The sequence below is a fragment of the Haliotis asinina genome, chromosome 12, assembly GCF_037392515.1.
Source record: "Haliotis asinina isolate JCU_RB_2024 chromosome 12, JCU_Hal_asi_v2, whole genome shotgun sequence".
NCBI lineage: Eukaryota > Metazoa > Mollusca > Gastropoda > Lepetellida > Haliotidae > Haliotis > Haliotis asinina.
This window is the reverse complement of record NC_090291.1, coordinates 48,263,632-48,290,031: the sequence shown is the minus strand read 5'-3', so window position 1 is coordinate 48,290,031 and position 26,400 is coordinate 48,263,632.

Genomic DNA, 26,400 nt, shown 5'->3' with positions numbered 1-26,400 from the left:
CAACACTTTCGACACTCATCCCACCTTTTTAATTGACGCAGGTCGATGATGAAACACAAAGACATTGCAATTAAGCATCAAAAGGAATGGGATCGGCTCCTACATACATAGCCATCTTTGTCTGTTCGGCGTGACCTTAGATTCGATGCGCATGTAATTAGTTTTGGAGAAGAAAATTGAGGGTGTGATTTACCTGAGTGCATCTCTTGTGTGTCTATTTGCACTATAAACGTGTACTTGACTACAGCAACCAAGAAGCGCGAATGCCTTTTTCAGTGCCGACAGCCTGATTGCCTCTGACGTCAGCTGATTGTTGACATCACTGCTCTATGACGTGTCAACAGGTCGTTCCCTAGCTCCATTGTCGGCATCAAGAGTATGTGTTTGGGAAGCACATCTTTCCCTTCTTGGCCCTTTGCCCACCCATGTTCATCTTGTGTCGCTTATCAACCTGCTCCTACCTAGGTCGGGTGGGGTTGTCTTTCAGTCCTACTGCTTGCCGTGTGTCGGTAGTGGTGAATACAGCCACTACACAAAACTCTTACCAGCTTCTGAAAACAAGCCCTACAACATATTCATCTAACTTTGCATACACTGTACACTGCATACTTACTACTGCCGTGAAATTATGCCGTCACCTTGGACCATCGGCTGTGTCTACTTTGGGCCTTTGCAAGCGCTGGAAAGGTTGTCATTCATTCACAAGGTGTCTATGCTTTTCCAAGTGAGAGGTACGGTAGATAGGAATGGGTCCTCATTTGGGAAGTGTAGCATTTGAATATCCATACTGTCAGTCAGCGATAAAGAAAAGGCGGGGTACAGTTTGATGAATGTTTACCAACAGGGGAAAACACCGAAAACATCTGTTGTGAAAAGTTGTGTTCCTACCATTCCTTGTGTGTCACCTTGCGACTGATACAAATGACATCCAAACGGAAGCTTTTTATAGATATCCAGTTTCCAATGTTTTGACAACCTATTAAGGTAAACCCAAGTGTCACCTCCAAAGAAAACAATGAAACAATCCACCCCAATGAACTGTGTCACATCTTACACGCCACCAGTATCTCTATATTGTCTTACGAATCATCGTGAATGGGAGTACCGGGAATGACTAACAATTATATGTAACGTCTTGCGTAAGCTATTATCAAAGCTTAAAGCTACAATATCAACACTTTTGACACTCATCCCACCTTTTTAATTGACGCAGGTCGATGATGAAACACAAAGACATTGCAATTAAGCATCAAAAGGAATGGGATCGGCTCCTACATACATAGCCATCTTTGTCTGTTCGGCGTGGCCTTAGATTCGATGCGCATGTAATTAGTTTTGGAGAAGATAATTGAGGGTGTGATTTACCTGAGTGCATCTCTTGTCTCTATTTGCACTATAAACGTGTACTTGACTACAGCAACCAAGAAGCGCGAACGCCGTTTTCAGTGCAGACAGCCTAATTGTCTCTGACGTCAGCTGATTGTTGACGTCACTGCTCTATGACGTGTCAACAGGTCGTTCCCTAGCTCCATTGTCGGCATCAAGAGTATGTGCTTGGCAACCACATCTTTCCCTTCTTGGCCCTTTGCCCACCCATGTTCATCTTGTGTCGCTTATCAACCTGCTCCTACCTAGGTCGGGTGGGGTTGTCTTTCAGTCCTACTGCTTGCCGTGTGTCGGTAGTGGTGAATACAGCCACTGCACAAAACTCTTACCAGCCTCTGAAAACAAGCCCTACAACATATTCATCTAACTTTGCATACACTGTATACTGCATACTTACTACTGCCGTGAAATTATGCCGTCACCTTGGACCATCGACTGTGTCTACTTTTGGCCTTTGCAAGCGCTGGAAAGGTTGTCATTCATTCACAAGGTGTCTATGCTTTTCCAAGTGAGAGGTACGGTAGATAGGAATGGGTCCTCATTTGGGAAGTGTAGCATTTGAATATCCATACTGTCAGTCAGCGATAAAGAAAAGGCGGGGTACAGTTTGATGAATGTTTACCAACAGGGGAAAATACCGAAAACATCGGTTGTGAAAAGTTGTGTTCCTACCATTCCTTGTGTGTCACCTTGCGACTGATACAAATGACATCCAAACGGAAGCTTTTTATAGACATCCAGTTTCCAGTGTTTTGACAACCTATTAAGGTAAACCCAAGTGTCACCTCCAAAGAAAACAATAAAACAATCCACCCTAATGAACTGTGTCACATCTTACACGCCACCAGTATCTCTATATTGTCTTACGAATCATCGTGAATGGGAGTACCGGGAATGACTAACAATTATATGTAACGTCTTGCGTAAGCTATTATCAAAGCTTAAAGCTACAATATCAACACTTTTGACACTCATCCCACCTTTTTAATTGACGCAGGTCGATGATGAAACACAAAGACATTGCAATTAAGCATCAAAAGGAATGGGATCGGCTCCTACATACATAGCCATCTTTGTCTGTTCGGCGTGGCCTTAGATTCGATGCGCATGTAATTAGTTTTGGAGAAGAAAATTGAGGGTGTGATTTACCTGAGTGCATCTCTTGTCTCTATTTGCACTATAAACGTGTACTTGACTACAGCAACCAAGAAGCGCGAACGGCTTTTTCAGTGCCGACAGCCTGATTGTCTCTGACGTCAGCTGATTGTTGACGTCACTGCTCTATGACGTGTCAACAGGTCGTTCCCTAGCTCCATTGTCGGCACCAAGAGTATGTGCTTGGCAACCACATCTTTCCCTTCTTGGCCCTTTGCCCACCCATGTTCATCTCGTGTCGCTTATCAACCTGCTCCTACCTAGGTCGGGTGGGGTTGTCTTTCAGTCCTACTGCTTGTCGTGTGTCGGTAGTGGTGAATACAGCCACTGCACAAAACTCTTACCAGCTTCTGAAAACAAGCCCTACAACATATTCATCTAACTTTGCATACACTGTACACTGCATACTTACTACTGCCGTGAAATTATGCCGTCACCTTGGACCATCGGCTGTGTCTACTTTTGGCCTTTGCAAGCGCTGGAAAGGTTGTCATTCATTCACAAGGTGTCTATGCTTTTCCAAGTGAGAGGTACGGTAGATAGGAATGGGTCCTCATTTGGGAAGTGTAGCATTTGAATATCCATACTGTCAGTCAGCGATAAAGAAAAGGCGGGGTACAGTTTGATGAATGTTTACCAACAGGGGAAAATACCGAAAACATCAAGAGAGAGAAAGTTGTGTTCCTACCATTCCTTGTGTGTCGCCTTGCGACTAATACAAATGACATCCAAACGGAAGCTTTTTATAGACATCCAGTTTCCAGTGTTTTGACAACCTATTAAGGTAAACCCAAGTGTCACCTCCAAAGAAAACAATGAAACAATCCACCCCAATGAACTGTGTCACATCTTACACGCCACCAGTATCTCTATATTGTCTTACGAATCATCGTGAATGAGAGTACCGGGAATGACTAACAATTATATGTAACGTCTTGCGTAAGCTATTATCAAAGCTTAAAGCTACAATATCAACACTTTCGACACTCATCCCACCTTTTTAATTGACGCAGGTCGATGATGAAACACAAAGACATTGCAATTAAGCATCAAAAGGAATGGGATCGGCTCCTACATACATAGCCATCTTTGTCTGTTCGGCGTGACCTTAGATTCGATGCGCATGTAATTAGTTTTGGAGAAGAAAATTGAGGGTGTGATTTACCTGAGTGCATCTCTTGTCTCTATTTGCACTATAAACGTGTACTTGACTACAGCAACCAAGAAGCGCGAATGCCTTTTTCAGTGCCGACACCCTGATTGCCTCTGACGTCAGCTGATTGTTGACGTCACTGCTCTATGACGTGTCAACAGGTCGTTCCCTAGCTCCATTGTCGGCATCAAGAGTATGTGCTTGGGAAGCACATCTTTCCCTTCTTGGCCCTTTGCCCACCCATGTTCATCTTGTGTCGCTTATCAACCTGCTCCTACCTAGGTCGGGTGGGGTTGTCTTTCAGTCCTACTGCTTGCCGTGTGTCGGTAGTGGTGAATACAGCCACTGCACAAAACTCTTACCAGCCTCTGAAAACAAGCCCTACAACATATTCATCTAACTTTGCATACACTGTACACTGCATACTTACTACTGCCGTGAAATTATGCCGTCACCTTGGACCATCGACTGTGTCTACTTTTGGCCTTTGCAAGCGCTGGAAAGGTTGTCATTCATTCACAAGGTGTCTATGCTTTTCCAAATGAGAGGTACGGTAGATAGGAATGGGTCCTCATTTGGGAAGTGTAGCATTTGAATATCCATACTGTCAGTCAGCGATAAAGAAAAGGCGGGGTACAGTTTGATGAATGTTTACCAACAGGGGAAAATACCGAAAACATCGGTTGTGAAAAGTTGTGTTCCTACCATTCCTTGTGTGTCACCTTGCGACTGATACAAATGACATCCAAACGGAAGCTTTTTATAGACATCCAGTTTCCAGTGTTTTGACAACCTATTAAGGTAAACCCAAGTGTCACCTCCAAAGAAAACAATAAAACAATCCACCCTAATGAACTGTGTCACATCTTACACGCCACCAGTATCTCTATATTGTCTTACGAATCATCGTGAATGGGAGTACCGGGAATGACTAACAATTATATGTAACGTCTTGCGTAAGCTATTATCAAAGCTTAAAGCTACAATATCAACACTTTTGACACTCATCCCACCTTTTTAATTGACGCAGGTCGATGATGAAACACAAAGACATTGCAATTAAGCATCAAAAGGAATAGGATCGGCTCCTACATACATAGCCATCTTTGTCTGTTCGGCGTGGCCTTAGATTCGATGCGCATGTAATTAGTTTTGGAGAAGAAAATTGAGGGTGTGATTTACCTGAGTGCATCTCTTGTCTCTATTTGCACTATAAACGTGTACTTGACTACAGCAACCAAGAAGCGCGAACGGCTTTTTCAGTGCCGACAGCCTGATTGTCTCTGACGTCAGCTGATTGTTGACGTCACTGCTCTATGACGTGTCAACAGGTCGTTCCCTAGCTCCATTGTCGGCATCAAGAGTATGTGCTTGGGAAGCACATCTTTCCCTTCTTGGCCCTTTGCCCACCCATGTTCATCTCGTGTCGCTTATCAACCTGCTCCTACCTAGGTCGGGTGGGGTTGTCTTTCAGTCCTACTGCTTGCCGTGTGTCGGTAGTGGTGAATACAGCCACTGCACAAAACTCTTACCAGCTTCTGAAAACAAGCATATTCATCTAACTTTGCATACACTGTACACTGCATACTTACTACTGCCGTGAAATTATGCCGTCACCTTGGACCATCGGCTGTGTCTACTTTTGGCCTTTGCAAGCGCTGGAAAGGTTGTCATTCATTCACAAGGTGTCTATGCTTTTCCAAGTGAGAGGTACGGTAGATAGGAATGGGTCCTCATTTGGGAAGTGTAGCATTTGAATATCCATACTGTCAGTCAGCGATAAAGAAAAGGCGGGGTACAGTTTGATGAATGTTTACCAACAGGGGAAAATACCGAAAACATCAAGAGAGAGAAAGTTGTGTTCCTACCATTCCTTGTGTGTCGCCTTGCCACTGATACAAATGACATCCAAACGGAAGCTTTTTATAGACATCCAGTTTCCAGTGTTTTGACAACCTATTAAGGTAAACCCAAGTGTCACCTCCAAAGAAAACAATGAAACAATCCACCCCAATGAACTGTGTCACATCTTACACGCCACCAGTATCTCTATATTGTCTTACGAATCATCGTGAATGAGAGTACCGGGAATGACTAACAATTATATGTAACGTCTTGCGTAAGCTATTATCAAAGCTTAAAGCTACAATATCAACACTTTCGACACTCATCCCACCTTTTTAATTGACGCAGGTCGATGATGAAACACAAAGACATTGCAATTAAGCATCAAAAGGAATGGGATCGGCTCCTACATACATAGCCATCTTTGTCTGTTCGGCGTGACCTTAGATTCGATGCGCATGTAATTAGTTTTGGAGAAGAAAATTGAGGGTGTGATTTACCTGAGTGCATCTCTTGTCTCTATTTGCACTATAAACGTGTACTTGACTACAGCAACCAAGAAGCGCGAATGCCTTTTTCAGTGCCGACAGCCTGATTGCCTCTGACGTCAGCTGATTGTTGACGTCACTGCTCTATGACGTGTCAACAGGTCGTTCCCTAGCTCCATTGTCGGCATCAAGAGTATGTGCTTGGGAAGCACATCTTTCCCTTCTTGGCCCTTTGCCCACCCATGTTCATCTTGTGTCGCTTATCAACCTGCTCCTACCTAGGTCGGGTGGGGTTGTCTTTCAGTCCTACTGCTTGCCGTGTGTCGGTAGTGGTGAATACAGCCACTGCACAAAACTCTTACCAGCCTCTGAAAACAAGCCCTACAACATATTCATCTAACTTTGCATACACTGTACACTGCATACTTACTACTGCCGTGAAATTATGCCGTCACCTTGAACCATCGGCTGTGTCTACTTTTGGCCTTTGCAAGCGCTGGAAAGGTTGTCATTCATTCACAAGGTGTCTATGCTTTTTCAAATGAGAGGTACGGTAGATAGGAATGGGTCCTCATTTGGGAAGTGTAGCATTTGAATATCCATACTGTCAGTCAGCGATAAAGAAAAGGCGGGGTACAGTTTGATGAATGTTTACCAACAGGGGAAAATACCGAAAACATCAAGAGAGAGAAAGTTGTGTTCCTACCATTCCTTGTGTGTCGCCTTGCCACTGATACAAATGACATCCAAACGGAAGCTTTTTATAGATATCCAGTTTCCAGTGTTTTGACAACCTATTAAGGTAAACCCAAGTGTCACCTCCAAAGAAAACAATGAAACAATCCACCCCAATGAACTGTGTCACATCTTACACGCCACCAGTATCTCTATATTGTCTTACGAATCATCGTGAATGAGAGTACCGGGAATGACTATTATATGTAACGTCTTGCGTAAGCTATTAGCAAAGTTTAAAGCTACAATATCAACACTTTTGACACTCATCCCACCTTTTTAATTGACGCAGGTCGATGATGAAACACAAAGACATTGCAATTAAGCATCAAAAGGAATGGGATCGGCTCCTACATACATAGCCATCTTTGTCTGTTCGGCGTGGCCTTAGATTCGATGCGCATGTAATTAGTTTCGGAGAAGATAATTGAGGGTGTGATTTACCTGAGTGCATCTCTTGTCTCTATTTGCACTATAAACGTGTACTTGACTACAGCAACCAAGAAGCGCGAACGCCTTTTTCAGTGCCGACAACCTGATTGTCTCTGACGTCAGCTGATTGTTGACGTCACTGCTCTATGACGTGTCAACAGGTCGTTCCCTAGCTCCATTGTCGGCATCAAGAGTATGTGCTTGGCAACCACATCTTTCCCTTCTTGGCCCTTTGCCCACCCATGTTCATCTTGTGTCGCTTATCAACCTGCTCCTACCTAGGTCGGGTGGGGTTGTCTTTCAGTCCTACTGCTTGCCGTGTGTCGGTAGTGGTGAATACAGCCACTGCACAAAACTCTTACCAGCCTCTGAAAACAAGCCCTACAACATATTCATCTAACTTTGCATACACTGTACACTGCATACTTACTACTGCCGTGAAATTATGCCGTCACCTTGGACCATCGGCTGTGTCTACTTTTGGCCTTTGCAAGCGCTGGAAAGGTTGTCATTCATTCACAAGGTGTCTATGCTTTTCCAAGTGAGAGGTACGGTAGATAGGAATGGGTCCTCATTTGGGAAGTGTAGCATTTGAATATCCATACTGTCAGTCAGCGATAAAGAAAAGGCGGGGTACAGTTTGATGAATGTTTACCAACAGGGGAAAATACCGAAAACATCAAGAGAGAGAAAGTTGTGTTCCTACCATTCCTTGTGTGTCGCCTTGCCACTGATACAAATGACATCCAAACGGAAGCTTTTTATAGACATCCAGTTTCCAGTGTTTTGACAACCTATTAAGGTAAACCCAAGTGTCACCTCCAAAGAAAACAATGAAACAATCCACCCTAATGAACTGTGTCACATCTTTCACGCCACCAGTATCTCTATATTGTCTTACGAATCATCGTGAATGGGAGTACCGGGAATGACTAACAATTATATGTAACGTCTTGCGTAAGCTATTAGCAAAGTTTAAAGCTACAATATCAACACTTTTGACACTCATCCCACCTTTTTAATTGACGCAGGTCGATGATGAAACACAAAGACATTGCAATTAAACATCAAAAGGAATGGGATCGGCTCCTACATACATAGCCATCTTTGTCTGTTCGGCGTGGCCTTAGATTCGATGCGCATGTAATTAGTTTTGGAGAAGATAATTGAGGGTGTGATTTACCTGAGTGCATCTCTTGTCTCTATTTGCACTATAAACGTGTACTTGACTACAGCAACCAAGAAGCGCGAACGCCTTTTTCAGTGCCGACAACCTGATTGTCTCTGACGTCAGCTGATTGTTGACGTCACTGCTCTATGACGTGTCAACAGGTCGTTCCCTAGCTCCATTGTCGGCATCAAGAGTATGTGCTTGGCAACCACATCTTTCCCTTCTTGGCCCTTTGCCCACCCATGTTCATCTTGTGTCGCTTATCAACCTGCTCCTACCTAGGTCGGGTGGGGTTGTCTTTCAGTCCTACTGCTTGCCGTGTGTCGGTAGTGGTGAATACAGCCACTGCACAAAACTCTTACCAGCCTCTGAAAACAAGCCCTACAACATATTCATCTAACTTTGCATACACTGTACACTGCATACTTACTACTGCCGTGAAATTATGCCGTCACCTTGGACCATCGGCTGTGTCTACTTTTGGCCTTTGCAAGCGCTGGAAAGGTTGTCATTCATTCACAAGGTGTCTATGCTTTTCCAAGTGAGAGGTACGGTAGATAGGAATGGGTCCTCATTTGGGAAGTGTAGCATTTGAATATCCATACTGTCAGTCAGCGATAAAGAAAAGGCGGGGTACAGTTTGATGAATGTTTACCAACAGGGGAAAACACCGAAAACATCAAGAGAGAGAAAGTTGTGTTCCTACCATTCCTTGTGTGTCGCCTTGCGACTGATACAAATGACATCCAAACGGAAGCTTTTTATAGATATCCAGTTTCCAGTGTTTTGACAACCTATTAAGGTAAACCCAAGTGTCACCTCCAAAGAAAACAATGAAACAATTCACCCCAATGAACTGTGTCACATCTTACACGCCACCAGTATCTCTATATTGTCTTACGAATCATCATGAATGGGAGTACCGGGAATGACTAACAATTATATGTAACGTCTTGCGTAAGCTATTATCAAAGTTTAAAGCTACAATATCAACACTTTTGACACTCATCCCACCTTTTTAATTGACGCAGGTCGATGATGAAACACAAAGACATTGCAATTAAGCATCAAAAGGAATGGGATCGGCTCCTACATACATAGCCATCTTTGTCTGTTCGGCGTGGCCTTAGATTCGATGCGCATGTAATTAGTTTTGGAGAAGATAATTGAGGGTGTGATTTACCTGAGTGCATCTCTTGTCTCTATTTGCACTATAAACGTGTACTTGACTACAGCAACCAAGAAGCGCGAACGCCTTTTTCAGTGCCGACAACCTGATTGTCTCTGACGTCAGCTGATTGTTGACGTCACTGCTCTATGACGTGTCAACAGGTCGTTCCCTAGCTCCATTGTCGGCATCAAGAGTATGTGCTTGGCAGCCACATCTTTCCCTTCTTGGCCCTTTGCCCACCCATGTTCATCTTGTGTCGCTTATCAACCTGCTTCTACCTAGGTCGGGTGGGGTTGTCTTTCAGTCCTACTGCTTGCCGTGTGTCGGTAGTGGTGAATACAGCCACTGCACAAAACTCTTACCAGCCTCTGAAAACAAGCCCTACAACATATTCATCTAACTTTGCATACACTGTACACTGCATACTTACTACTGCCGTGAAATTATGCCGTCACCTTGGACCATCGGCTGTGTCTACTTTTGGCCTTTGCAAGCGCTGGAAAGGTTGTCATTCATTCACAAGGTGTCTATGCTTTTCCAAGTGAGAGGTACGGTAGATAGGAATGGGTCCTCATTTGGGAAGTGTAGCATTTGAATATCCATACTGTCAGTCAGCGATAAAGAAAAGGCGGGGTACAGTTTGATGAATGTTTACCAACAGGGGAAAATACCGAAAACATCAAGAGAGAGAAAGTTGTGTTCCTACCATTCCTTGTGTGTCGCCTTGCGACTGATACAAATGACATCCAAACGGAAGCTTTTTATAGATATCCAGTTTCCAGTGTTTTGACAACCTATTAAGGTAAACCCAAGTGTCACCTCCAAAGAAAACAATGAAACAATCCACCCCAATGAACTGTGTCACATCTTACACGCCACCAGTATCTCTATATTGTCTTACGAATCATCATGAATGAGAGTACCGGGAATGACTATTATATGTAACGTCTTGCGTAAGCTATTAGCAAAGTTTAAAGCTACAATATCAACACTTTTGACACTCATCCCACCTTTTTAATTGACGCAGGTCGATGATGAAACACAAAGACATTGCAATTAAGCATCAAAAGGAATGGGATCGGCTCCTACATACATAGCCATCTTTGTCTGTTCGGCGTGGCCTTAGATTCGATGCGCATGTAATTAGTTTTGGAGAAGATAATTGAGGGTGTGATTTACCTGAGTGCATCTCTTGTCTCTATTTGCACTATAAACGTGTACTTGACTACAGCAACCAAGAAGCGCGAACGCCTTTTTCAGTGCCGACAACCTGATTGTCTCTGACGTCAGCTGATTGTTGACGTCACTGCTCTATGACGTGTCAACAGGTCGTTCCCTAGCTCCATTGTCGGCATCAAGAGTATGTGCTTGGCAACCACATCTTTCCCTTCTTGGCCCTTTGCCCACCCATGTTCATCTTGTGTCGCTTATCAACCTGCTCCTACCTAGGTCGGGTGGGGTTGTCTTTCAGTCCTACTGCTTGCCGTGTGTCGGTAGTGGTGAATACAGCCACTACACAAAACTCTTACCAGCCTCTAAAAACAAGCCCTACAACATATTCATCTAACTTTGCATACACTGTACACTGCATACTTACTACTGCCGTGAAATTATGCCGTCACCTTGGACCATCGGCTGTGTCTACTTTTGGCCTTTGCAAGCGCTGGAAAGGTTGTCATTCATTCACAAGGTGTCTATGCTTTTCCAAGTGAGAGGTACGGTAGATAGGAATGGGTCCTCATTTGGGAAGTGTAGCATTTGAATATCCATACTGTCAGTCAGCGATAAAGAAAAGGCGGGGTACAGTTTGATGAATGTTTACCAACAAGGGAAAATACCGAAAACATCAAGAGAGAGAAAGTTGTGTTCCTACCATTCCTTGTGTGTCGCCTTGCCACTGATACAAATGACATCCAAACGGAAGCTTTTTATAGATATCCAGTTTCCAGTGTTTTGACAACCTATTAAGGTAAACCCAAGTGTCACCTCCAAAGAAAACAATGAAACAATCCACCCCAATGAACTGTGTCACATCTTACACGCCACCAGTATCTCTATATTGTCTTACGAATCATCGTGAATGGGACTACCGGGAATGACTAACAATTATATGTAACGTCTTGCGTAAGGTATTATCAAAGTTTAAAGCTACAATATCAACACTTTCGACACTCATCCCACCTTTTTAATTGACGCAGGTCGATGATGAAACACAAAGACATTGCAATTAAGCATCAAAAGGAATGGGATCGGCTCCTACATACATAGCCATCTTTGTCTGTTCGGCGTGACCTTAGATTCGATGCGCATGTAATTAGTTTTGGAGAAGAAAATTGAGGGTGTGATTTACCTGAGTGCATCTCTTGTCTCTATTTGCACTATAAACGTGTACTTGACTACAGCAACCAAGAAGCGCGAATGCCTTTTTCAGTGCCGACAGCCTGATTGCCTCTGACGTCAGCTGATTGTTGACGTCACTGCTCTATGACGTGTCAACAGGTCGTTCCCTAGCTCCATTGTCGGCATCAAGAGTATGTGCTTGGGAAGCACATCTTTCCCTTCTTGGCCCTTTGCCCACCCATGTTCATCTTGTGTCGCTTATCAACCTGCTCCTACCTAGGTCGGGTGGGGTTGTCTTTCAGTCCTACTGCTTGCCGTGTGTCGGTAGTGGTGAATACAGCCACTGCACAAAACTCTTACCAGCCTCTGAAAACAAGCCCTACAACATATTCATCTAACTTTGCATACACTGTACACTGCATACTTACTACTGCCGTGAAATTATGCCGTCACCTTGGACCATCGGCTGTGTCTACTTTTGGCCTTTGCAAGCGCTGGAAAGGTTGTCATTCATTCACAAGGTGTCTACGCTTTTCCAAGTGAGAGGTACGGTAGATAGGAATGGGTCCTCATTTGGGAAGTGTAGCATTTGAATATCCATACTGTCAGTCAGCGATAAAGAAAAGGCGGGGTACAGTTTGATGAATGTTTACCAACAGGGGAAAATACCGAAAACATCAAGAGAGAGAAAGTTGTGTTCCTACCATTCCTTGTGTGTCGCCTTGCCACTGATACAAATGACATCCAAACGGAAGCTTTTTATAGACATCCAGTTTCCAGTGTTTTGACAACCTATTAAGGTAAACCCAAGTGTCACCTCCAAAGAAAACAATGAAACAATCCACCCTAATGAACTGTGTCACATCTTACACGCCACCAGTATCTCTATATTGTCTTACGAATCATCGTGAATGGGAGTACCGGGAATGACTAACAATTATATGTAACGTCTTGCGTAAGCTATTATCAAAGTTTAAAGCTACAATATCAACACTTTTGACACTCATCCCACCTTTTTAATTGACGCAGGTCGATGATGAAACACAAAGACATTGCAATTAAGCATCAAAAGGAATGGGATCGGCTCCTACATACATAGCCATCTTTGTCTGTTCGGCGTGACCTTAGATTCGATGCGCATGTAATTAGTTTTGGAGAAGAAAATTGAGGGTGTGATTTACCTGAGTGCATCTCTTGTCTCTATTTGCACTATAAACGTGTACTTGACTACAGCAACCAAGAAGCGCGAATGCCTTTTTCAGTGCCGACAGCCTGATTGCCTCTGACGTCAGCTGATTGTTGACGTCACTGCTCTATGACGTGTCAACAGGTCGTTCCCTAGCTCCATTGTCGGCATCAAGAGTATGTGCTTGGGAAGCACATCTTTCCCTTCTTGGCCCTTTGCCCACCCATGTTCATCTTGTGTCGCTTATCAACCTGCTCCTACCTAGGTCGGGTGGGGTTGTCTTTCAGTCCTACTGCTTGCCGTGTGTCGGTAGTGGTGAATACAGCCACTGCACAAAACTCTTACCAGCCTCTGAAAACAAGCCCTACAACATATTCATCTAACTTTGCATACACTGTACACTGCATACTTACTACTGCCGTGAAATTATGCCGTCACCTTGGACCATCGGCTGTGTCTACTTTTGGCCTTTGCAAGCGCTGGAAAGGTTGTCATTCATTCACAAGGTGTCTACGCTTTTCCAAGTGAGAGGTACGGTAGATAGGAATGGGTCCTCATTTGGGAAGTGTAGCATTTGAATATCCATACTGTCAGTCAGCGATAAAGAAAAGGCGGGGTACAGTTTGATGAATGTTTACCAACAGGGGAAAATACCGAAAACATCAAGAGAGAGAAAGTTGTGTTCCTACCATTCCTTGTGTGTCGCCTTGCCACTGATACAAATGACATCCAAACGGAAGCTTTTTATAGACATCCAGTTTCCAGTGTTTTGACAACCTATTAAGGTAAACCCAAGTGTCACCTCCAAAGAAAACAATGAAACAATCCACCCTAATGAACTGTGTCACATCTTACACGCCACCAGTATCTCTATATTGTCTTACGAATCATCGTGAATGGGAGTACCGGGAATGACTAACAATTATATGTAACGTCTTGCGTAAGCTATTATCAAAGTTTAAAGCTACAATATCAACACTTTTGACACTCATCCCACCTTTTTAATTGACGCAGGTCGATGATGAAACACAAAGACATTGCAATTAAGCATCAAAAGGAATGGGATCGGCTCCTACATACATAGCCATCTTTGTCTGTTCGGCGTGGCCTTAGATTCGATGCGCATGTAATTAGTTTTGGAGAAGATAATTGAGGGTGTGATTTACCTGAGTGCATCTCTTGTCTCTATTTGCACTATAAACGTGTACTTGACTACAGCAACCAAGAAGCGCGAACGCCTTTTTCAGTGCCGACAACCTGATTGTCTCTGACGTCAGCTGATTGTTGACGTCACTGCTCTATGACGTGTCAACAGATCGTTCCCTAGCTCCATTGTCGGCATCAAGAGTATGTGCTTGGCAGCCACATCTTTCCCTTCTTGGCCCTTTGCCCACCCATGTTCATCTTGTGTCGCTTATCAACCTGCTCCTACCTAGGTCGGGTGGGGTTGTCTTTCAGTCCTACTGCTTGCCGTGTGTCGGTAGTGGTGAATACAGCCACTGCACAAAACTCTTACCAGCCTCTGAAAACAAGCCCTACAACATATTCATCTAACTTTGCATACACTGTACACTGCATACTTACTACTGCCGTGAAATTATGCCGTCACCTTGGACCATCGGCTGTGTCTACTTTTGGCCTTTGCAAGCGCTGGAAAGGTTGTCATTCATTCACAAGGTGTCTATGCTTTTCCAAGTGAGAGGTACGGTAGATAGGAATGGGTCCTCATTTGGGAAGTGTAGCATTTGAATATCCATACTGTCAGTCAGCGATAAAGAAAAGGCGGGGTACAGTTTGATGAATGTTTACCAACAGGGGAAAACACCGAAAACATCAAGAGAGAGAAAGTTGTGTTCCTACCATTCCTTGTGTGTCGCCTTGCGACTGATACAAATGACATCCAAACGGAAGCTTTTTATAGATATCCAGTTTCCAGTGTTTTGACAACCTATTAAGGTAAACCCAAGTGTCACCTCCAAAGAAAACAATGAAACAATTCACCCCAATGAACTGTGTCACATCTTACACGCCACCAGTATCTCTATATTGTCTTACGAATCATCGTGAATGGGAGTACCGGGAATGACTAACAATTATATGTAACGTCTTGCGTAAGCTACTAGCAAAGTTTAAAGCTACAATATGAACACTTTTGACACTCATCCCACCTTTTTAATTGACGCAGGTCGATGATGAAACACAAAGACATTGCAATTAAGCATCAAAAGGAATGGGATCGGCTCCTACATACATAGCCATCTTTGTCTGTTCGGCGTGGCCTTAGATTCGATGCGCATGTAATTAGTTTTGGAGAAGAAAATTGAGGGTGTGATTTACCTGAGTGCATCTCTTGTCTCTATTTGCACTATAAACGTGTACTTGACTACAGCAACCAAGAAGCGCGAACGCCTTTTTCAGTGCCGACAACCTGATTGTCTCTGACGTCAGCTGATTGTTGACGTCACTGCTCTATGACGTGTCAACAGGTCGTTCCCTAGCTCCATTGTCGGCATCAAGAGTATGTGCTTGGCAACCACATCTTTCCCTTCTTGGCCCTTTGCCCACCCATGTTCATCTTGTGTCGCTTATCAACCTGCTCCTACCTAGGTCGGGTGGGGTTGTCTTTCAGTCCTACTGCTTGCCGTGTGTCGGTAGTGGTGAATACAGCCACTGCACAAAACTCTTACCAGCCTCTAAAAACAAGCCCTACAACATATTCATCTAACTTTGCATACACTGTACACTGCATACTTACTACTGCCGTGAAATTATGCCGTCACCTTGGACCATCGGCTGTGTCTACTTTTGGCCTTTGCAAGCGCTGGAAAGGTTGTCATTCATTCACAAGGTGTCTATGCTTTTCCAAGTGAGAGGTACGGTAGATAGGAATGGGTCCTCATTTGGGAAGTGTAGCATTTGAATATCCATACTGTCAGTCAGCGATAAAGAAAAGGCGGGGTACAGTTTGATGAATGTTTACCAACAGGGGAAAACACCGAAAACATCAAGAGAGAGAAAGTTGTGTTCCTACCATTCCTTGTGTGTCGCCTTGCGACTGATACAAATGACATCCAAACGGAAGCTTTTTATAGATATCCAGTTTCCAGTGTTTTGACAACCTATTAAGGTAAACCCAAGTGTCACCTCCAAAGAAAACAATGAAACAATCCACCCCAATGAACTGTGTCACATCTTACACGCCACCAGTATCTCTATATTGTCTTACGAATCATCGTGAATGGGAGTACCGGGAATGACTATTATATGTAACGTCTTGCGTAAGCTATTAGCAAAGTTTAAAGCTACAATATCAACACTTTTGACACTCATCCCACCTTTTTAATTGACGCAGGTCGATGATGAAACACAAAGACATTGCAATTAAGCATCAAAAGGAATGGGATCGGCTCCTACATACATAGCCATCTTTGTCTGTTCGGCGTGGCCTTAGATTCGATGCGCATGTAATTAGTTTTGGAGAAGATAATTGAGGGTGTGATTTACCTGAGTGCATCTCTTGTCTCTATTTGCACTATAAACGTGTACTTGACTACAGCAACCAAGAAGCGCGAACGCCTTTTTCAGTGCCGACAACCTGATTGTCTCTGACGTCAGCTGATTGTTGACGTCACTGCTCTATGACGTGTCAACAGGTCGTTCCCTAGCTCCATTGTCGGCATCAAGAGTATGTGCTTGGCAACCACATCTTTCCCTTCTTGGCCCTTTGCCCACCCATGTTCATCTTGTGTCGCTTATCAACCTGCTCCTACCTAGGTCGGGTGGGGTTGTCTTTCAGTCCTACTGCTTGCCGTGTGTCGGTAGTGGTGAATACAGCCACTGCACAAAACTCTTACCAGCCTCTAAAAACAAGCCCTACAACATATTCATCTAACTTTGCATACACTGTACACTGCATACTTACTACTGCCGTGAAATTATGCCGTCACCTTGGACCATCGGCTGTGTCTACTTTTGGCCTTTGCAAGCGCTGGAAAGGTTGTCATTCATTCACAAGGTGTCTATGCTTTTCCAAGTGAGAGGTACGGTAGATAGGAATGGGTCCTCATTTGGGAAGTGTAGCATTTGAATATCCATACTGTCAGTCAGCGATAAAGAAAAGGCGGGGTACAGTTTGATGAATGTTTACCAACAGGGGAAAACACCGAAAACATCAAGAGAGAGAAAGTTGTGTTCCTACCATTCCTTGTGTGTCGCCTTGCGACAGATACAAATGACATCCAAACGGAAGCTTTTTATAGACATCCAGTTTCCAGTGTTTTGACAACCTATTAAGGTAAACCCAAGTGTCACCTCCAAAGAAAACAATGAAACAATCCACCCCAATGAACTGTGTCACATCTTACACGCCACCAGTATCTCTATATTGTCTTACGAATCATCGTGAATGGGACTACCGGGAATGACTAACAATTATATGTAACCTCTTGCGTAAGCTATTATCAAAGTTTAAAGCTACAATATCAACACTTTTGACACTCATCCCACCTTTTTAATTGACGCAGGTCGATGATGAAACACAAAGACATTGCAATTAAGCATCAAAAGGAATGGGATCGGCTCCTACATACATAGCCATCTTTGTCTGTTCGGCGTGGCCTTAGATTCGATGCGCATGTAATTAGTTTTGGAGAAGATAATTGAGGGTGTGATTTACCTGAGTGCATCTCTTGTCTCTATTTGCACTATAAACGTGTACTTGACTACAGCAACCAAGAAGCGCGAACGCCTTTTTCAGTGCCGACAACCTGATTGTCTCTGACGTCAGCTGATTGTTGACGTCACTGCTCTATGACGTGTCAACAGGTCGTTCCCTAGCTCCATTGTCGGCATCAAGAGTATGTGCTTGGCAACCACATCTTTCCCTTCTTGGCCCTTTGCCCACCCATGTTCATCTTGTGTCGCTTATCAACCTGCTCCTACCTAGGTCGGGTGGGGTTGTCTTTCAGTCCTACTGCTTGCCGTGTGTCGGTAGTGGTGAATACAGCCACTGCACAAAACTCTTACCAGCCTCTGAAAACAAGCCCTACAACATATTCATCTAACTTTGCATACACTGTACACTGCATACTTACTACTGCCGTGAAATTATGCCGTCACCTTGGACCATCGGCTGTGTCTACTTTTGGCCTTTGCAAGCGCTGGAAAGGTTGTCATTCATTCACAAGGTGTCTATGCTTTTCCAAGTGAGAGGTACGGTAGATAGGAATGGGTCCTCATTTGGGAAGTGTAGCATTTGAATATCCATACTGTCAGTCAGCGATAAAGAAAAGGCGGGGTACAGTTTGATGAATGTTTACCAACAGGGGAAAGCACCGAAAACATCAAGAGAGAGAAAGTTGTGTTCCTACCATTCCTTGTGTGTCGCCTTGCGACTGATACAAATGACATCCAAACGGAAGCTTTTTATAGACATCCAGTTTCCTGTGTTTTGACAACCTATTAAGGTAAACCGAAGTGTCACCTCCAAAGAAAACAATGAAACAATCCACCCCAATGAACTGTGTCACATCTTACACGCCACCAGTATCTCTATATTGTCTTACGAATCATCGTGAATGGGAGTACCGGGAATGACTAACAATTATATGTAACGTCATGCGTAAGCTATTATCAAAGCTTAAAGCTACAATATCAACACTTTTGACACTCATCCCACCTTTTTAATTGACGCAGGTCGATGATGAAACACAAAGACATTGCAATTAAGCATCAAAAGGAATGGGATCGGCTCCTACATACATAGCCATCTTTGTCTGTTCGGCGTGGCCTTAGATTCGATGCGCATGTAATTAGTTTTGGAGAAGATAATTGAGGGTGTGATTTACCTGAGTGCATCTCTTGTCTCTGTTTGCACTACAAACGTGTACTTGACTACAGCAACCAAGAAGCGCGAACGCCTTTTTCAGTGCCGACAACCTGATTGCCTCTGACGTCAGCTGATTGTTGACGTCACTGCTCTATGACGTGTCAACAGGTCGTTCCCTAGCTCCATTGTCGACATCAAGAGTATGTGCTTGGCAACCACATCTTTCCCTTCTTGGCCCTTTGCCCACCCATGTTCATCTTGTGTCGCTTATCAACCTGCTCCTACCTAGGTCGGGTTTGGTTGTCTTTCAGTCCTACTGCTTGCCGTGTGTCGGTAGTGGTGAATACAGCCACTGCACAAAACTCTTACCAGCCTCTGAAAACAAGCCCTACAACATATTCATCTAACTTTGCATACACTGTACACTGCATACTTACTACTGCCGTGAAATTATGCCGTCACCTTGAACCATCGGCTGTGTCTACTTTTGGCCTTTGCAAGCGCTGGAAAGGTTGTCATTCATTCACAAGGTGTCTATGCTTTTCCAAGTGAGAGGTACGGTAGATAGGAATGGGTCCTCATTTGGGAAGTGTAGCATTTGAATATCCATACTGTCAGTCAGCGATAAAGAAAAGGCGGGGTACAGTTTGATGAATGTTTACCAACAGGGGAAAATACCGATAACATTGGTTGTGAAAAGTTGTGTTCCTACCATTCCTTGTGTGTCACCTTGCGACTGATACAAATGACATCCAAACGGAAGCTTTTTATAGACATCCAGTTTCCAGTGTTTTGACAACCTATTAAGGTAAACCCAAGTGTCACCTCCAAAGAAAACAATGAAACAATCCACCCTAATGAACTGTGTCACATCTTACACGCCACCAGTATCTCTATATTGTCTTACGAATCATCGTGAATGGGAGTACCGGGAATGACTAACAATTATATGTAACGTCTTGCGTAAGCTATTATCAAAGCTTAAAGCTACAATATCAACACTTTTGACACTCATCCCACCTTTTTAATTGACGCAGGTCGATGATGAAACACAAAGACATTGCAATTAAGCATCAAAAGGAATGGGATCGGCTCCTACATACATAGCCATCTTTGTCTGTTCGGCGTGGCCTTAGATTCGATGCGCATGTAATTAGTTTTGGAGAAGATAATTGAGGGTGTGATTTACCTGAGTGCATCTCTTGTCTCTATTTGCACTATAAACGTGTACTTGACTACAGCAACCAAGAAGCGCGAACGCCTTTTTCAGTGCCGACAACCTGATTGTCTCTGACGTCAGCTGATTGTTGACGTCACTGCTCTATGACGTGTCAACAGGTCGTTCCCTAGCTCCATTGTCGGCATCAAGAGTATGTGCTTGGCAACCACATCTTTCCCTTCTTGGCCCTTTGCCCACCCATGTTCATCTTGTGTCGCTTATCAACCTGCTCCTACCTAGGTCGGGTGGGGTTGTCTTTCAGTCCTACTGCTTGCCGTGTGTCGGTAGTGGTGAATACAGCCACTACATAAAACTCTTACCAGCCTCTGAAAACAAGCCCTACAACATATTCATCTAACTTTGCATACACTGTACACTGCATACTTACTACTGCCGTGAAATTATGCCGTCACCTTGGACCATCGGCTGTGTCTACTTTTGGCCTTTGCAAGCGCTGGAAAGGTTGTCATTCATTCACAAGGTGTCTATGCTTTTCCAAGTGAGAGATACGGTAGACAGGAATGGGTCCTCATTTGGGAAGTGTAGCATTTGAATATCCATACTGTCAGTCAGCGATAAAGAAAAGGCGGGGTACAGTTTGATGAATGTTTACCAACAGGGGAAAACACCGAAAACATCAAGAGAGAGAAAGTTGTGTTCCTACCATTCCTTGTGTGTCGCCTTGCGACTGATACAAATGACATCCAAACGGAAGCTTTTTATAGACATCCAGTTTCCAGTGTTTTGACAACCTATTAAGGTAAGCCGAAGTGTCACCTCCAAAGAAAACAATGAAACAATCCACCCTAATGAACTGTGTCACATCTTACACGCCACCAGTATCTCTATATTGTCTTACGAATCATCGTGAATGGGAGTACCGGGAATGACTAACAATTATATGTAACGTCATGCTTTAGCTATTATCAAAGCTTAAAGCTACAATATCAACACTTTTGACACTCATCCCACCCTTTTAATTGACGCAGGTCGATGATGAAACACAAAGACATTGCAATTAAGCATCAAAAGGAATGGGATCGGCTCCTACATACATAGCCATCTTTGTCTGTTCGGCGTAGCCTTAGATTCGATGCGCATGTAATTAGTTTTGGAGAAGATAATTGAGGGTGTGATTTACCTGAGTGCATCTCTTGTCTCTATTTGCACTACAAACGTGTACTTGACTACAGCAACCAAGAAGCGCGAACGCCTTTTTCAGTGCCGACAACCTGATTGTCTCTGACGTCAGCTGATTGTTGACGTCACTGCTCTATGACGTGTCAACAGGTCGTTCCCTAGCTCCATTGTCGACATCAAGAGTATGTGCTTGGCAACCACATCTTTCCCTTCTTGGCCCTTTGCCCACCCATGTTCATCTTGTGTCGCTTATCAACCTGCTCCTACCTAGGTCGGGTTTGGTTGTCTTTCAGTCCTACTGCTTGCCGTGTGTCGGTAGTGGTGAATACAGCCACTACACAAAACTCTTACCAGCCTCTGAAAACAAGCCCTACAACATATTCATCTAACTTTGCATACACTGTACACTGCATACTTACTACTGCCGTGAAATTATGCCGTCACCTTGGACCATCGGCTGTGTCTACTTTTGGCCTTTGCAAGCGCTGGAAAGGTTGTCATTCATTCACAAGGTGTCTATGCTTTTCCAAGTGAGAGGTACGGTAGATAGGAATGGGTCCTCATTTGGGAAGTGTAGCATTTGAATATCCATACTGTCAGTCAGCGATAAAGAAAAGGCGGAGTACAGTTTGATGAATGTTTACCAACAGGGGAAAATACCGAAAACATTGGTTGTGAAAAGTTGTGTTCCTACCATTCCTTGTGTGTCACCTTGCGACTGATACAAATGACATCCAAACGGAGGCTTTTTATAGACATCCAGTTTCCAGTGTTTTGACAACCTATTAAGGTAAACCCAAGTGTCACCTCCAAAGAAAACAATGAAACAATCCACCCTAATGAACTGTGTCACATCTTACACGCCACCAGTATCTCTATATTGTCTTACGAATCATCGTGAATGGGAGTACCGGGAATGACTAACAATTATATGTAACGTCTTGCGTAAGCTATTATCAAAGTTTAAAGCTACAATATCAACACTTTTGACACTCATCCCACCTTTTTAATTGACGCAGGTCGATGATGAAACACAAAGACATTGCAATTAAGCATCAAAAGGAATGGGATCGGCTCCTACATACATAGCCATCTTTGTCTGTTCGGCGTGGCCTTAGATTCGATGCGCATGTAATTAGTTTTGGAGAAGAAAATTGAGGGTGTGATTTACCTGAGTGCATCTCTTGTCTCTATTTGCACTATAAACGTGTACTTGACTACAGCAACCAAGAAGCGCGAACGCCTTTTTCAGTGCCGACAACCTGATTGTCTCTGACGTCAGCTGATTGTTGACGTCACTGCTCTATGACGTGTCAACAGGTCGTTCCCTAGCTCCATTGTCGGCATCAAGAGTATGTGCTTGGCAACCACATCTTTCCCTTCTTGGCCCTTTGCCCACCCATGTTCATCTTGTGTCGCTTATCAACATGCTCCTACCTAGGTCGGGTGGGGTTGTCTTTCAGTCCTACTGCTTGCCGTGTGTCGGTAGTGGTGAATACAGCCACTGCACAAAACTCTTACCAGCCTCTGAAAACAAGCCCTACAACATATTCATCTAACTTTGCATACACTGTACACTGCATACTTACTACTGCCGTGAAATTATGCCGTCACCTTGGACCATCGGCTGTGTCTACTTTTGGCCTTTGCAAGCGCTGGAAAGGTTGTCATTCATTCACAAGGTGTCTATGCTTTTCCAAGTGAGAGGTACGGTAGATAGGAATGGGTCCTCATTTGGGAAGTGTAGCATTTGAATATCCATACTGTCAGTCAGCGATAAAGAAAAGGCGGGGTACAGTTTGATGAATGTTTACCAACAGGGGAAAATACCGAAAACATCAAGAGAGAGAAAGTTGTGTTCCTACCATTCCTTGTGTGTCGCCTTGCGACTGATATAAATGACATCCAAACGGAAGCTTTTTATAGATATCCAGTTTCCAGTGTTTTGACAACCTATTAAGGTAAACCCAAGTGTCACCTCCAAAGAAAACAATGAAACAATCCACCCCAATGAACTGTGTCACATCTTTCACGCCACCAGTATCTCTATATTGTCTTACGAATCATCGTGAATGGGAGTACCGGGAATGACTAACAATTATATGTAACGTCTTGCGTAAGCTATTATCAAAGCTTAAAGCTACAATATCAACACTTTTGACACTCATCCCACCTTTTTAATTGACGCAGGTCGATGATGAAACACAAAGACATTGCAATTAAGCATCAAAAGGAATGGGATCGGCTCCTACATACATAGCCATCTTTGTCTGTTCGGCGTGGCCTTAGATTCGATGCGCATGTAATTAGTTTTGGAGAAGAAAATTGAGGGTGTGATTTACCTGAGTGCATCTCTTGTCTCTATTTGCACTATAAACGTGTACTTGACTACAGCAACCAAGAAGCGCGAACGCCTTTTTCAGTGCCGACAGCCTGATTGTCTCTGACGTCAGCTGATTGTTGACGTCACTGCTCTATGACGTGTCAACAGGTCGTTCCCTAGCTCCATTGTCGGCATTAAGAGTATGTGCTTGGCAACCACATCTTTCCCTTCTTGGCCCTTTGCCCACCCATCTTCATCTTGTGTCGCTTATCAACCTGCTCCTACCTAGGTCGGGTGGGGTTGTCTTTCAGTCCTACTGCTTGCCGTGTGTCGGCAGTGGTGAATACAGCCACTACACAAAACTCTTACCAGCCTCTGAAAACAAGCCCTACAACATATTCATCTAACTTTGCATACACTGTACACTGCATACTTACTACTGCCGTGAAATTATGCCGTCACCTTGGACCATCGGCTGTGTCTACTTTTGGCCTTTGCAAGCGCTGGAAAGGTTGTCATTCATTCACAAGGTGTCTATGCTTTTCCAAGTGAGAGGTACGGTAGATAGGAATGGGTCCTCATTTGGGAAGTGTAGCATTTGAATATCCATACTGTCAGTCAGCGATAAAGAAAAGGCGGGGTACAGTTTGATGAATGTTTACCAACAGGGGAAAATACCGAAAACATCAAGAGAGAGAAAGTTGTGTTCCTACCATTCCTTGTGTGTCGCCTTGCGACTGATACAAATGACATCCAAACGGAAGCTTTTTATAGATATCCAGTTTCCAGTGTTTTGACAACCTATTAAGGTAAACCCAAGTGTCACCTCCAAAGAAAACAATGAAACAATCCACCCCAATGAACTGTGTCACATCTTTCACGCCACCAGTATCTCTATATTGTCTTACGAATCATCGTGAATGGGAGTACCGGGAATGACTAACAATTATATGTAACGTCTTGCGTAAGCTATTATCAAAGCTTAAAGCTACAATATCAACACTTTTGACACTCATCCCACCTTTTTAATTGACGCAGGTCGATGATGAAACACAAAGACATTGCAATTAAGCATCAAAAGGAATGGGATCGGCTCCTACATACATAGCCATCTTTGTCTGTTCGGCGTGGCCTTAGATTCGATGCGCATGTAATTAGTTTTGGAGAAGAAAATTGAGGGTGTGATTTACCTGAGTGCATCTCTTGTCTCTATTTGCACTACAAACGTGTACTTGACTACAGCGACCAAGAAGCGCGAACGCCTTTTTCAGTGCCGACAACCTGATTGTCTCTGACGTCAGCTGATTGTTGACGTCACTGCTCTATGACGTGTCAACAGGTCGTTCCCTAGCTCCATTGTCGGCATCAAGAGTATGTGCTTGGCAACCACATCTTTCCCTTCTTGGCCCTTTGCCCACCCATGTTCATCTTGTGTCGCTTATCAACCTGCTCCTACCTAGGTCGGGTGGGGTTGTCTTTCAGTCCTACTGCTTGCCGTGTGTCGGTAGTGGTGAATACAGCCACTACACAAAACTCTTACCAGCCTCTGAAAACAAGCCCTACAACATATTCATCTAACTTTGCATACACTGTATACTGCATACTTACTACTGCCGTGAAATTATGCCGTCACCTTGGACCATCGGCTGTGTCTACTTTTGGCCTTTGCAAGCGCTGGAAAGGTTGTCATTCATTCACAAGGTGTCTATGCTTTTCCAAGTGAGAGGTACGGTAGATAGGAATGGGTCCTCATTTGGGAAGTGTAGCATTTGAATATCTTGTGTCGCTTATCAACATGCTCCTACCTAGGTCGGGTGGGGTTGTCTTTCAGTCCTACTGCTTGCCGTGTGTCGGTAGTGGTGAATACAGCCACTACACAAAACTCTTACCAGCCTCTGAAAACAAGCCCTACAACATATTCATCTAACTTTGCATACACTGTACACTGCATACTTACTACTGCCGTGAAATTATGCCGTCACCTTGGACCATCGGCTGTGTCTACTTTTGGCCTTTGCAAGCGCTGGAAAGGTTGTCATTCATTCACAAGGTGTCTATGCTTTTCCAAGTGAGAGGTACGGTAGATAGGAATGGGTCCTCATTTGGGAAGTGTAGCATTTGAATATCCATACTGTCAGTCAGCGATAAAGAAAAGGCGGGGTACAGTTTGATGAATGTTTACCAACAGGGGAAAACACCGAAAACATCAAGAGAGAGAAAGTTGTGTTCCTACCATTCCTTGTGTGTCGCCTTGCGACTAATACAAATGACATCCAAACGGAAGCTTTTCATAGATATCCAGTTTCCAGTGTTTTGACAACCTATTAAGGTAAACCCAAGTGTCACCTCCAAAGAAAACAATGAAACAATCCACCCCAATGAACTGTGTCACATCTTACACGCCACCAGTATCTCTATATTGTCTTACGAATCATCGTGAATGGGAGTACCGGGAATGACTAACAATTATATGTAACGTCTTGCGTAAGCTATTATCAAAGCTTAAAGCTACAATATCAACACTTTTGACACTCATCCCACCTTTTTAATTGACGCAGGTCGATGATGAAACACAAAGACATTGCAATTAAGCATCAAAAGGAATGGGATCGGCTCCTACATACATAGCCATCTTTGTCTGTTGGGCGTGGCCTTAGATTCGATGCGCATGTAATTAGTTTTGGAGAAGAAAATTGAGGGTGTGATTTACCTGAGTGCATCTCTTGTCTCTATTTGCACTACAAACGTGTACTTGACTACAGCGACCAAGAAGCGCGAACGCCTTTTTCAGTGCCGACAACCTGATTGTCTCTGACGTCAGCTGATTGT